This window comes from Panulirus ornatus, chromosome 6 (genome assembly GCF_036320965.1).
Source record: "Panulirus ornatus isolate Po-2019 chromosome 6, ASM3632096v1, whole genome shotgun sequence".
NCBI classification, from domain to species: Eukaryota; Metazoa; Arthropoda; class Malacostraca; order Decapoda; family Palinuridae; genus Panulirus; species Panulirus ornatus.
Window position 1 is genome coordinate 22,503,221 of NC_092229.1, and position 13,933 is coordinate 22,517,153.

Consider the following 13,933-nt stretch of genomic DNA (forward strand, 5'->3'; position numbering starts at 1 on the left):
TTATTACTCACTCTAAATTTATGCAAATTGTCTTGATTAACTTTAGGCTGTTCCTTCGATTGCAGATTCTAGCTTGTGCGTAGCTCAGTATATACACGTATTATGGCTGGGGTCCATTTCCTCTTGAGAACAAACTTTTGAAATGTGAATCTGAAGTATTTCTATGACTTTCATAAGATACTGCCACTGTGTTCCCAGGTGTAAAGACCCAACAAATGTGTGATAATGCGGTATGCATTTCTTAGTGTGAGAAATAATCCTAATATGAAAGTTGACAGGAAACATTTGCGAAGGGGAATGTGTGAGAGGACGATGTACCCCTTCACATCCTGCCACCAGGAGGCAAATTGGACTAGGCTTTTTAAACGGACAAGTTGGGACAAGGCTTTAAAAAGTACCCAGGCTTTAAGAGTACAAGTTGAAACTAGGCTTTACAAATACAATCTGCGTGGAACGGGAGAGAGATGATTCTCCCCGGGGGTTAACAACACTGCCCTCTACGATACATGACCAAAGAATCCTATCAGCTGCCTAAGTTTCCGGGAGTAGTTACATAAGGCCCTAACGATCACCTGATGCGGGCGGCTACTTACTAAACTCACATGAGTATCACCAGAGAGGCCTTACCACAGATCAGGTTCCACCCCCTTCGCCCCCATGTGGCTCAAGACCCTCAGTAGAGCGTTGAGGGGCCCTACTACACGTTAATAGGTTGACTCCATCATGAGTAAGCTGGCCAGCCAGAGCCGTGGCGACACAAGATGAGCGGGATCCCTCCCAGTGGAGGAGAGTCAGCTGGGATGCGCCGCCAGAAGGTGTGTCCCTCCCTCTGCCACTCTGAAACAACTGCTGCGGTACTAATATTCGCACCGATGCTTTAGTTATTCTAATTCATTTCCATAATAATTACCCTTATCAGATACCTCGTTAATAACTAACTTTCCCTGAGACAAACGCCATAGCTGGTGGGTGGGAAATAAAGTGATGGAACTAACTTGTGACTTAATTGAATTACCAGAGAAAAGAAAATCTCTTGCAATTATCGACATTTTTACAAATATCTTTTATAAGGTTTGTAAAGTAGAGCTCTTGACTTTCACAAGATATTCTAAATTATTTCGACATCTTTGCAGTCATGTTTTGCTTTAGTGTTCCATGACGATCAGTTAAACTACAATCTAGTGTTGTGAGACGCGCGTTACCCTCTCAATGGTTACCACGTGGGTCTTCTGTACTATTTCATTAATGATTTAATACACGATTAATGATCTAATAAGATTCTATTACATGATTAATTATCTAAGATTATAGTACATGATTATCTAACAAGGTTCAAGTACACGATTGATTATCTAACTAGATTCGATTACATGATTAATGATCTAACACGATCTAGTTCATAATTAGCGATCTAACATTATTCTAGTACACGATGAATGATCTAACATAATTCTAATACATAATTCGTGATCTAACAAGATTCTATTACATGATAAATGATCTAACAAGATTCTAGTACACGACTTATGATCTAACAAGATCTACTTCATGATTAATGATCTGACAAGATTCTAGTACACGATTAATGATCTAACAAGATTATAGTACATAATCTTTATCAACTAAGATTCTATTACGTGGTTTATGATCTAACAAGATTCTATTACAAGATTAATGATATAACAAGATCTAGTTCATGATTAATGATCTAACATGATTCTACTTAGAAAAGCAAATGGATTTGTATGTAGCATTTATGGATCTGGAGAAGGCATATGATAGAGTTGATAGAGATGCTCTGTGGAAGGTATTAAGAATATATGGTGTGGGAGGAAAGTTGTTAGAAGCAGTGAAAAGTTTTTATCGAGGATGTAAGGCATGTGTACGTGTAGGAAGAGAGGAAAGTGATTGGTTCTCAGTGAATGTAGGTTTGCGGCAGGGGTGTGTGATGTCTCCATGGTTGTTTAATTTGTTTATGGATGGGGTTGTTAGGGAGGTAAATGCAAGAGTTTTGGAAAGAGGGGCAAGTATGAAGTCTGTTGGGGATGAGAGAGCTTGGGAAGTGAGTCAGTTGTTGTTCGCTGATGATACAGCGCTGGTGGCTGATTCATGTGAGAAACTGCAGAAGCTGGTGACTGAGTTTGGTAAAGTGTGTGGAAGAAGAAAGTTAAGAGTAAATGTGAATAAGAGCAAGGTTATTAGGTACAGTAGGGTTGAGGGTCAAGTCAATTGGGAGGTGAGTTTGAATGGAGAAAAACCGGAGGAAGTGAAGTGTTTTAGATATCTGGGAGTGGATCTGGCAGCGGATGGAACCATGGAAGCGGAAGTGGATCATAGGGTGGGGGAGGGGGCGAAAATTCTGGGAGCCTTGAAGAATGTGTGGAAGTCGAGAACATTATCTCGGAAAGCAAAAATGGGTATGTTTGAAGGAATAGTGGTTCCAACAATGTTGTATGGTTGCGAGGCGTGGGCTATGGATAGAGTTGTGCGCAGGAGGATGGATGTGCTGGAAATGAGATGTTTGAGGACAATGTGTGGTGTGAGGTAGTTTGATCGAGTGAGTAACGTAAGGGTAAGAGAGATGTGTGGAAATAAAAAGAGCGTGGTTGAGAGAGCAGAAGAGGGTGTTTTGAAGTGGTTTGGGCACATGGAGAGAATGAGTGAGGAAAGATTGACCAAGAGGATATATGTGTCGGAGGTGGAGGGAACGAGGAGAAGAGGGAGACCAAATTGGAGGTGGAAAGATGGAGTGAAAAAGATTTTGTGTGATCGGGGCCTGAACATGCAGGAGGGTGAAAGGAGGGCAAGGAATAGAGTGAATTGGAGCGATGTGGTATACCGGGGTTGACGTGCTGTCAGTGGATTGAATCAAGGCATGTGAAGCGTCTGGGGTAAACCATGGAAAGCTGTGTAGGTATGTATATTTGCGTGTGTGGACGTATGTATATACATGTGTATGGGGGGGGGGGGGGGTTGGGCCATTTCTTTCGTCTGTTTCCTTGCGCTACCTCGCAAACGCGGGAGACAGCGACAAAGTATAATGAAAAAAAATAATAATGATTCTAGTAAACGATTAACGATCTAACAAGATTCTACTACATGATTAATGATCTAACAAGATTCCATTACATGATGAATGATCTAACAAGATTCTTACATAATCAACAATCTAACAAGATTCTAGTACATGATTAATGATCCAATAATATTCTAGTACATGATTAATGATCTAACAAGATTCTAGTACGATTATCTAACAAGATTCTAGTACATGAGTAATCATCTAACAAGATTCTAGTCCGTGATTAAAGATCTAACAAGATTCTATTACGTAATTAACGATCTAACAAGATTCTAGAACATAAATAATGATCTAGCTAGATTCTATTTCATAATTAATGATATAACCAGATTCTACCACATGACTAATGATCTATCAAGATTCGGTTACATAATTAATGATCTAACAAGATTCTAGCACATCACTAATGATCAACAACAATCTAGTGCATGATTAATGATCTAACAAGATTGTTACATGATCAATAATTCAAGCACATGGTTAATGATCTCAAAAATCTATTATATGATTAATCATCTAACAAGATTCTAATACATGATTAATGATCTAACAAGATTCTAGTGCACGATTAACAAGATTCTATTGCATGAATAATGGTTTAACGAGTCTAGTATATGATTAATGATCTAACAATATTCATTCTAGTTCACAATGAATGGTCTAACAGGATTCTAGTACATAACTAATGATCTAACAAGATTCTACAACACGATTACTTACATAACAAAATTCGTGTACATAATTAATGATCTATCAAGATTCTACAACACGATTACTTACATAAAATTCTAGTAAATATTTAATGATCTAACAAAATTCTAGAACACGATTACTTATATAACAAAATTCTAGTACATAACTAATGATGTACCAAGATTCTACAACACGATTCATGATATAACAAAATTCTAGCACATGATTAATGATCTAATAAGGATTTAGTACAGTGATTAACTAAGGTTTTACTAAACGGGGTGAGGGGAATCTCATTGGACTGTACATTGGTGATACACATTTGTCACGTGTTCACAGTCCATGAGCGAAAAATCCTCCAAAAATTCTCCAATACTTTGTCTCCCAGCGATCTCTCCTGCTCGCCCTCAACCATTATTGGGTAAAAGATGTTTACATTCTGATGTTCGTGAGTTTAAAAAGGCAAGTTTGCAAAGCCTTGCTCACTTATTCCCGTGGAAGCTACCTTGTGCGTCTGTACAGTGTGGGGTATGGGGCAGTGCTCTGGAAGCTGTGTTCAGTGGTCACCTTCGTGGGAATGGTGAGGTGATGTAAAGTTTTCTTTTGATGATTCTGAATTGTTTTCTTGATCTACACCCTATCTTTTCTCTCCTTTTAAATGAGGACAAAGAAGAGAGAAGAGCAATGGCGATGGAAGACGACCCTATCATATACCCTCACCTGGACACGAGGAGAAGGTAACCCACCCAACCTCCACAGATCTCCAGTTCAGGAAATGAAGTTGAGGAAAGAGAACCTGCTTCCGTGCGGTTCAAAAATTTTTGAAGAAAAGTCAAAAGCCTTGAAATATTTCGTTCAGGCGAAGAACAAATTCGCACCAAAAGTTTCTTAATACACCGAATTATGGTTATAATACTTTTCACAATGAATCATCAACAGTGGACTGTGCTTAAAGATTAAAAAAAATAAGTAGTAAAGCATACAAATGGGTACACATGAAAATAATGCGACACAGAAAACGAAATAGAAAGAGAATTTTAGTACAATTTGCCAAAATTTCTCAAAATAGTACCAGAGTAACGAGTAAGCAAACTATTTATAAAGACGGAAAGGTGTGGGTAAATGAAACAAATTGCAAAACAAATGTGTTGGGGAAATTTTATCAGCAAAGCTAAAACCAACAAACAAGCAAATGAATTCCTCCTGTATGAGAGTGTTCAAGATGATTCAGTCTCAGGTGTCCTCACTACCTCATACCTCAATGTCAAACAAACAGTAAAGTTGGAGCAAGTCAAGAATTCCACAAAATCAAATCAAATTAGTCATTTCACATGGTTTCAGTATTTTTCTGAACTAATTTAGACTATACAAACGCGTAGGTTTAACCATTTACTTCTTTTTAAACATGTTTCATTAGTTATCAAGCTTTCATCTCAGTTTTTATTACATTTGAATAATGATTCATTATTTCAAATTTTCAGACATTAACGTGGCAAATAATTGAAAACCTATCCCACACAAGGTCTCCTTTTCCGCGTGTTTCGTTTCAATTTGATTTTCTGCTACTGATTATTTAAAAATGTTGCATGATTATCTGTTCTTCCTCAGATGATACCAACGGGTATAACTGTGAAGAAATCTATCCCAAATATGTATTTCTTCTGCGCATGCTTGGCCTGAAATGCTGCTTCAACAAATAACATAATCTAACTATTCCCAGTAATATGTGTTAATGTCTTACTACTAATCTATGAAGGACGTTCCTATCTATCCGTCCGTCTTCTGTAGGCACGGCGAGGACACATGATAGCTAACCACCAAGCACATCTGCTAACAATTCGTCCATTTCCACAACAAAATAGAAATTGCTAGCTGCTGCGAGGATAAATTTTCGGGAAATAAATTACTGATAAGGGAAGGCTTTGCCGGCAGTATTGTGGGTATGGAGAGGGAAAATGGCGGGGCGAGTGGATGCAATCACTAAACAATTATATCAACAGTCAGTTTTTGGTTGCCAGGGAGGGAGTGGCGTTGATCAGAGGGTGTGGCAGACATGGAGGAAGGGAGCAGTGATGTTGAGGGAGGGTGTGGTGACCTGGGTGGAAGAACGTGGTGGTGGTGGAGGGTATGGTAACCTGGGAGGGAGGTAGTGGTGGTGGTGATGGAAGGTGCGGTGGCCAGGGTGGAGAAGCGTGGTGGTGGTGAGGGTGGTTGTGATGCCCAGGGGGTGAAGGAAGGCGTGGTAGCCTTCCACAGAATGGAACAGACGCCGGCCCGAATCTGTTACTGACTCGAGAATTCGCTGGTCATAAACGGTGCGCAAGAGACTTAGTCTCGCACGAGCTAGTGAACCTCACGAAGCAAATGCCGTAAGCGTTGGCCAACTTCAGTAAGAATCCATCAAAATACAGTAGTTCCTTGTGTGTGTGTGTGTGTGTGTGTGTGTGTGTGTGTGTTAAACCTATTTGAGTGTACGGGGAGGTTGCCTTGCACTTGTAGAGATACTCCACTTGCCCTTGCTCTTAACATGAAAGATTTTCAAAATATTACATTTGGACTAGTGTATATATCCTGCTGCGTGTGTTACCCAACTGTAGCAAGTCTATTACATCTGAATTATCCTGTGACGCCAGCATATACCTTTCTTCCTCTCTTTGTAACTAGTCGGACATGCATTTTTACTACCCTTTTCATTTACACAGTCTTGTCAACATTTACTGTTCTTCCCCTTTATTTAGTTTGAGTCACACGTCCACATCTCTTGCTAAGGATATGTGTACGTGTGCAACTACTTTGACATTTTCATGGCCCAGTGTTGTTGTACTGTCAGTTCTCGGTGGTCTTCGATGCCAGAAAGGACTTGAATACCCGAAAATTTTTTTTTTTTTTTTGCTAATTTATTCTCTGGAAATTTATTAGACAGTCCAGCAGGGTCGTTACAGATCGACAAAATAGTCATTTTCAGAACTTCCGACGAAAGGCAGTAAGGACCTCAATGACTTCAAAAATTATCTCGCTCAGAGAAAGTTGATCAATCCAAAAAAAAAAGAAAAAAAAGTGAAGAGGGTTTTAACCTAGCATGGCGCTAGAAGTAAAACGAGTCAACCAAGCCGAACACCATAGCCCAAATGGAAGGCAAGCTTCCCCCAGACTCCCTTAGTAGAACGAACACACACACACACACACACACACACACACACACACACACACACACACCACACTCATGTCGCTCATTGATAAAGAAATATCGAACACAAACTGGCCCACGTCCGAGACAAGAAGGACAAAGCGAGACTTTATTACAACTTTTTTGAGTTCCTCAATGGACATGATGATGTCTACATGGCGCAACGTTTCGAGACAAGGAGGAACCTATGGACTTGACACAAAACTAGAAAAGACGTGAAGAAACATCTGTGTGGCAACATAATTAGGTTCAGGGAAGCAGTAAAGGCAGAGGACAATAAAGATCAGTGAAATCTTACGACAGAAGATGGAAGATTGAGACTTTGAGCTCCGAGATTCTAACACTCCCTCCTATATTCGCATGTAGGTAATAATAGACAAGAAATGATCCACACACATCTATACGTGTACATAAACACACATACAAACGCATATACATACGTACTTACGTAAAATACTCAACAAACACACACAGACAGACATCTACCGAGCTACTAGTCTTCCCCAGCCTAACAAAGAAAGGAAGAACAACATGAGTCAGTGGTTTAGATCCATTGGCCTAACTAGGTAAGCCAATCCCGCCATTCAGGAGGGATTCTGGAAGAAGCTTAAGTGGACCATCTGTAGTCAATAACACCAGCACCGTGTTGGAGAAAAGGATGAAAAACGGGTCCTGGAGTAAGGTGTCTTAAGGACGGGAACTGCATGACGAAGGATCTGAATGGAGGCAGTTGGATGGAAGATGGCGGTGGTGGGGAGTGCCGTAGCCACAGTGTCCTCAGGACATGATGAGTGATTGATGCTGCTGCTGCTGCCGCCGCATGAGGGACACCAGGAGGCTCCCCTCACTAACTTAACCTCCGTCTCTCAACGTCCGCCATCTTCTCTCCTTCGTATCCCTATCCTCCCACCAACCTAGCCTATCTTATACCAGCCTCCCCTGACCATTGCATCCCTACGTAGACAGGTGAAGAGCACCAGGGTTACACTACCGGCTGAACAGTTATACACCGAAGACGGCGAACGAAGAATAAAGACTAAAAGACAACGATGTAAAGTTTCAGGTGAAGAATGGCGCAGAGTGGTGACGTCAGATTACAGCTCCATATCTAAAGATTTTTCTTCTCAGTTTGGGGAGGGTCTCTGTTAATGACAATGCGAAATGACTCAGATGAGTGCAGCGGCAGAGTAAGGCAGCCAATGGAACTGAAAATGAGAGACGGAGGAGCAAGAAATCAGAAGCTAAAGTGACAAAGAGAAGGATTAAAACAGCAGAGACAATGTCACTGTGGCATAAAGAGGGACTGAGTTCGAGACATGGAAACCTGGATAGTAGAGAAGAGCTTGAAGGACAGACGACGGAAAATGGTAGCAGACAGGAGTGGAAGATGCAAGTAGGTGGCTGAAGTTCGTAAAAGGGCGGGTACAAGTGGCAGGCATGGACAAAGGTACCAAAGAGGTTATAACTGAGAAATAGTTTAGCTGGAGTGGCAGAAAGAAAGTCTGGGTAGTAGAAAGAGGGTTGAAGAGGGGCAAACAGAAGGTTAAAGAAGGAAAGAAGATGGCAGACACTGGGAAAGCATTAGGAAAAAGGACAAAGGTACCAGAAGGATGTGATTAACTGACAGAGGATCTACGTTGGACGGAGGAGAGGCTGGAGGGCAGAGAGAGTAAAATGTGCTCCTAGACAGTGTGTTTCGCGGCAGACAGAGGAACTAAGGTCAAGGAGAGTTGAGATTGCAATAATAGGAGCCAAGATGACAGGTAGAGGAGCTGAAGGGTAGAAAGAGGAGCTTAGGGGGTAGAGGGAGGAGCTCAGGTGACATTAAGAGGAGCTCTGGGGGTAAAGAGAGGAGCCATTGGCGTCAGAGAGAGGAGATAGGGGGGGGGTAGAGGAAGGAGCTCAAAGAGACAGGAGGTGAAGGGGTAAACACAGAAGCCGAGATAGCAGAGAGGAACTGCCGTGGCAAATAGATGAAAATTGGTCGAAAGAGAGAATGGGGCGACAGACAAGGCTGGAGTGGCATACAGCAACAGAGGCTGCGGTTAGTAAACTAGAGATGTGGTTCAGGAACAGAGACTTTAATGGCAGTCAAGAGTTCCCCTGGGTGGCAGACACAGGCTTTGCGCTTAGTAGATAGAGGGGCTGGCAGATCTGTAATAAAGGAACAGTTAAAGCGGTTGAGAGTCAGCTATGACGGCCAATAAAGAAGCTAAAGTGGCAGGTGTGGCAAAATGATGGGGGAGGTGCTATCTGAAGGTTAGGTAGTAGACTGGAAGGCGAAGGATTGCTGGGACGGCAGCCAGAGAGGACGGGAGTGGAGAGCCTGCTAAGGTGATATAGACAGAGAAGATGGGGTGAAGGTGTTGCCGAGATGACAGACAGAAAAGAGAGGGGCGGAAGTGCTTCTGAGGTGACAGAAAGAGGGGTAAAAATTTTAGGTAATTAGTGTCTTCGGTGGATAAGTGGGTGCAGTGACGTCAAAGGGAGTTATCTGCCAGGGAGGCAGGAAATGATGCTGCTTCCTAATTTCATACAAATTATGTACACCAAACATTGCCATGTGGTTGCCTGTTATTTGGATCCATTTAGATTCACTGGTGCCATGTCATATATGGCTTAACAATTCTTTAGAGACAACACTATCTGGATCACCACGCAGAAGTTTCATTACAATCATTAGATTGATTTCAAGTATTGTGTCTTCATTGCTGGGAATACCAAGTTCTTCCTGCATTTTGAGTACTTTAGTGGACCTTGGGCAACCAAGATCCACTTTTTGCATCTAGTCGGTAAAACTTACCAAATGAAACTATGTAATGCATGTACTGAAATACGAATTGTATGTGATATCAACCCACTGAGGTCTGAGTAAGACCCTTTGTGACACCTGTAATCCTTCTGCGCTACCGTTCACAGGACAAGCATGGGGTGCACCATAAATATGCCGGGGTCACTGGCACAAATCAGATCAAGAAAGAGGGGGACAAGGGGTGAAGGAGTTGCTGCGGAGGTAAGCAGAGACACGGGTGGAGGACCTGCTGAGGTGGCAGAGGGACGGAACAAGGGGGTGGAGGAGTTGCTGAGGTAGCAGACAGAGGAGACAAGGACGGAGGGATGGACTGCAGACAAGGGGTGGCTGCAGGTTATAACGAGATGCTTCCGTCTTCATTCTGCCCTCTTGTGACAGACGGTGGCCGGGAACAGTTTGCTCAATCCGGATACTTGGCTTTCGTTTGCCACTATTTCTCTCACATCTCTAGGCAGTCAACTTTCATAAGTATAAAAACATGCTTAAAGTTGCCGAAAACAGTGGTTTACGTAAGCAGTTCCTATGGATATCTTCACATGTCGTACATAAGCGTCATGACCGCGTAGATAATCGCGCTAAACGTGCCTGCTTGCTCTCGGGCCCCTACACCAGACTTGGTAAAACTAAAGGCATAGTCTGCAATGACTAGACCGCATTTGCCGGCAAAGAAGATCTCTCGAGAGATTATGAAAGACCAGGAAGCTGTGGTAATGTGCGATCATTTTAGGATAAAGAAACATCAATATGCAAGGCATCGTACCCATACTAGACAGAGGGATATCGTAATACGCCTAGGGTACAGGTACCCTATGACTATGTTCAGCACCTGATGAACATAAACTAGGACACTATACCAGCGAACACCTGATGAACCTAAACTAGGACACTATACTAGCGAATGTCACCAAAATCAGTGATTTCAGACCTCAAGGCTTACAGTTTCGACAGCTTTTTGATTACTTCATTGATAATAATATCCATGACGAAATTCTGACACTATATACAATTTCCGCCATGTCCTGAGCTGTATAAACACCTCATATAATCATGCCAAGTACTAGCACGTTTTGTAACGACAGTGTTCAGTGGATAATGTACTTTGACCTTCTTTACATTATTGTCCAAGTAAACAACATGTCCAGTGCCAGTAAATGTTATCTGATCCCGTAACATACATCTGCCACCTGAGCCATGCGACATACACCTGCCACCTGAACCATGACACACATCTGCCACCTGAACCACGTGACATACATCTGCCACCTGAACCACGTGACATACACCTGCCACCTGAACCACGTGACATACATCTGCCACCTGAACCACGTGACATACATCTGCCACCTGAAACACGTGACATACATCTGCCACCTGAAACACGTGACATACATCTGCCACCTGAACCACTTGACATACATCTGCCACCTGAACCACGTGATATACATCTGCCACCTGAACCACGTGACATACATCTGCTACCTGAAACACGTGACATACATCTGCCACCTGAACCACTTGACATACATCTGCCACCTGAACCACTTGACATACATCTGCCACCTGAACCACGTGACATACATCTGCCACCTGAACCACGTGACATACATCTGCCACCTGAACCACGTGACATACATCTGCTACCTGAAACACGTGACATACATCTGCCACCTGAACCACGTGACATACATCTACCACCTGAACCACGTGACATACATCTGCCACATGAATCACTAGACATACACCTGCCATCTGAACCACGTGACATACATCTGCCACCTGAACCACGTGACATACACCTGCCACCTGAACCACGTGACATACACCTGCCACCTGAACCACGTGACACATCTGCCACCTGAAGCACGTGAAACATCTGCCACCTGAACCACGTGACATACATTTGCCACCTGAAACACGTGACATACGTCTGTCACCTGAACCACATGACATACTTCTGCCACCTGAAAAACGTGATATATATCTGCCACTTGAAACACGTGACATACACCTGCCACCTGAACCACGTGACACATCTGTCACCTGAACCACGCGACATACATCTGCCACCTGAACCACGTGACATACATCTACCACCTGAAACACGTGACATACATCTACCACCTGAACCACGTGACATACATCTGCCACCTGAACCACGTGACATACATCTGCTACCTGAACCACGTGACATACATCTGCCACCTGAAACACGTGACATACACCTGCCACCTGAACCACGTGACATACATCTACCACCTGAACCACGTGACATACATCTGCCACCTGAAACACGTGACATACATCTGCCACTTCAACCACGTGACATACATCTGCCAACTGAACCATATGACATACATCTGCCACCTGAAACACGTGACATACATCTGCCACCTGAAACACGTGACATACATCTGCCACCTGAAACACGTGACATACACCTGCCACCTGAACCACATGACATACATCTGCCAACTGAACCACGTGACATACATCTGCCACCTGAACCACGTGACATACATCTGCCACTTCAACCACGTGACATACATCTGCCAACTGAACCATATGACATACATCTGCCACCTGAAACACGTGACATACATCTGCCACCTGAAACACGTGACATACATCTGCCACCTGAAACACGTGACATACACCTGCCACCTGAACCACATGACATACATCTGCCACCTGAAACACGTGACATACATCTGCCACCTGAAACACGTGACATACAACTGCCACCTGAACCACGTGACATACACCTGCCACCTGAACCACGTGACATACAACTGCCACCTGAACCACGTGACATACAACTGCCACCTGAACCAAGTTACATACATCTGCCATATATTCATACTTTTCCGAAAAGCTATGTACATACGTAAGTCCATCTACATTCGTGTGAGTTAGTGTCAGCCACACATCGCCCTGCCCGGCATAGTCATCACTAGCTGAGTATATTGCTCTCATCACCACACCATCACCAGCCTCACCCTAACATGGATTCCTTCTTCATGGTATGTCTTCTGTGTCGCCGCTTTTGATTCTCTGGTTCAATAACAAGCATGAAATGATAGAATCACATAATTTCTAAAAAAAAAAAAAAAAATATACATATAAAAGAACGTAAATCATCTTAAGGAAATCATTACGTTGAAAGACTAACAAAACACAGGCTTCTTTGTGTCATTCTAACCTTGTGACAACCGAGCAAACGCCGCTGTCCCTGGATGGTGGGAAACGTCTGGCCCTGCTCTGGCTGCATCAGCTACGACAGACTACCTCTCTCATGACAACCCCGGACAGGCAGGTAGCGTCAGGGACAACGCTGACGGAGCAGGGACGGAAGGCCGGACGGTCAACCGTTAACAGGTAAGTTTCTTAGCAATAAATAATGCTTGACACTGTCCATACACTGTGTGTGTGTGTGTGTGTGTGTGTGTGTGTGTAACCACTAACCTCAAGTGGTCGGTCTCGACTGATAACCGTCAGCAACCTCACTTCTCGACGACACCAGACAGGGTAACTCAACACCACCACCATCATCAAAGACCTTGTATCACCACATGATGGAGTACGGCGTGTGTCCCTGGGATGTGGTCAACCCTTCCTCCGGTCTCGACCAGTAAGGTAAACAAACCCTTCTGCTTCTGGCGCTCACACTCCTCCGGCCACACCGGAACCACCGCCAACACTCGCCCCATCCGCCAGTATTTCACACCGACACTGTGTTCAGTATAAACAGCTCTATCACGATAAAAGGCATATAACTGTCACTTTCACTGACGCATTTGAACTCATTTGGTGACGAGATAACAGTGGTTACAATGATCAATAAGCTGGAGGTAGTAAGTTCCAGCCCGGCTCACCCCTACATCGAAATGTTCGCTCGCAATGCACGAGCTGTAACTGGTTGCTAGGTCCATGGGCAGGAGGCACTAGAGGCAGCCTGACGCAATACTAGCCTCATTACTGCCTCGTGGACCGTCAGCTACGCGTCTGGCGTGTTCAAGCCACGCCAGACGCTGGTGACGCAGCTTATTCTCTGTGCCTCGTGGTTGTTGACAAAGACAGGGAAGTACTGTGACGAAACTGGTCGGTGGGCAACAGCCTCTGCCATCCGAATCCTCGAATCACTTTCCCCAAGAAGCTTTGA

The 13,933-nt window shown here is 43.5% G+C and overlaps 1 protein-coding gene across 1 annotated transcript in view; it reads right to left on the reverse strand.

Annotated features, from left to right (window-relative positions):
- LOC139748892 (uncharacterized) overlaps positions 1-13,705 on the reverse strand; it is a 42,631-nt gene extending 28,926 nt beyond the window's left edge. The window contains exon 1 of the mRNA XM_071662256.1: positions 13,237-13,705. The gene's annotated coding sequence lies outside the window, so the exon portion shown is untranslated. The remainder of the gene's footprint in view (positions 1-13,236) is intronic.
- Between the last annotated feature and the right edge of the window lie 228 nt (positions 13,706-13,933).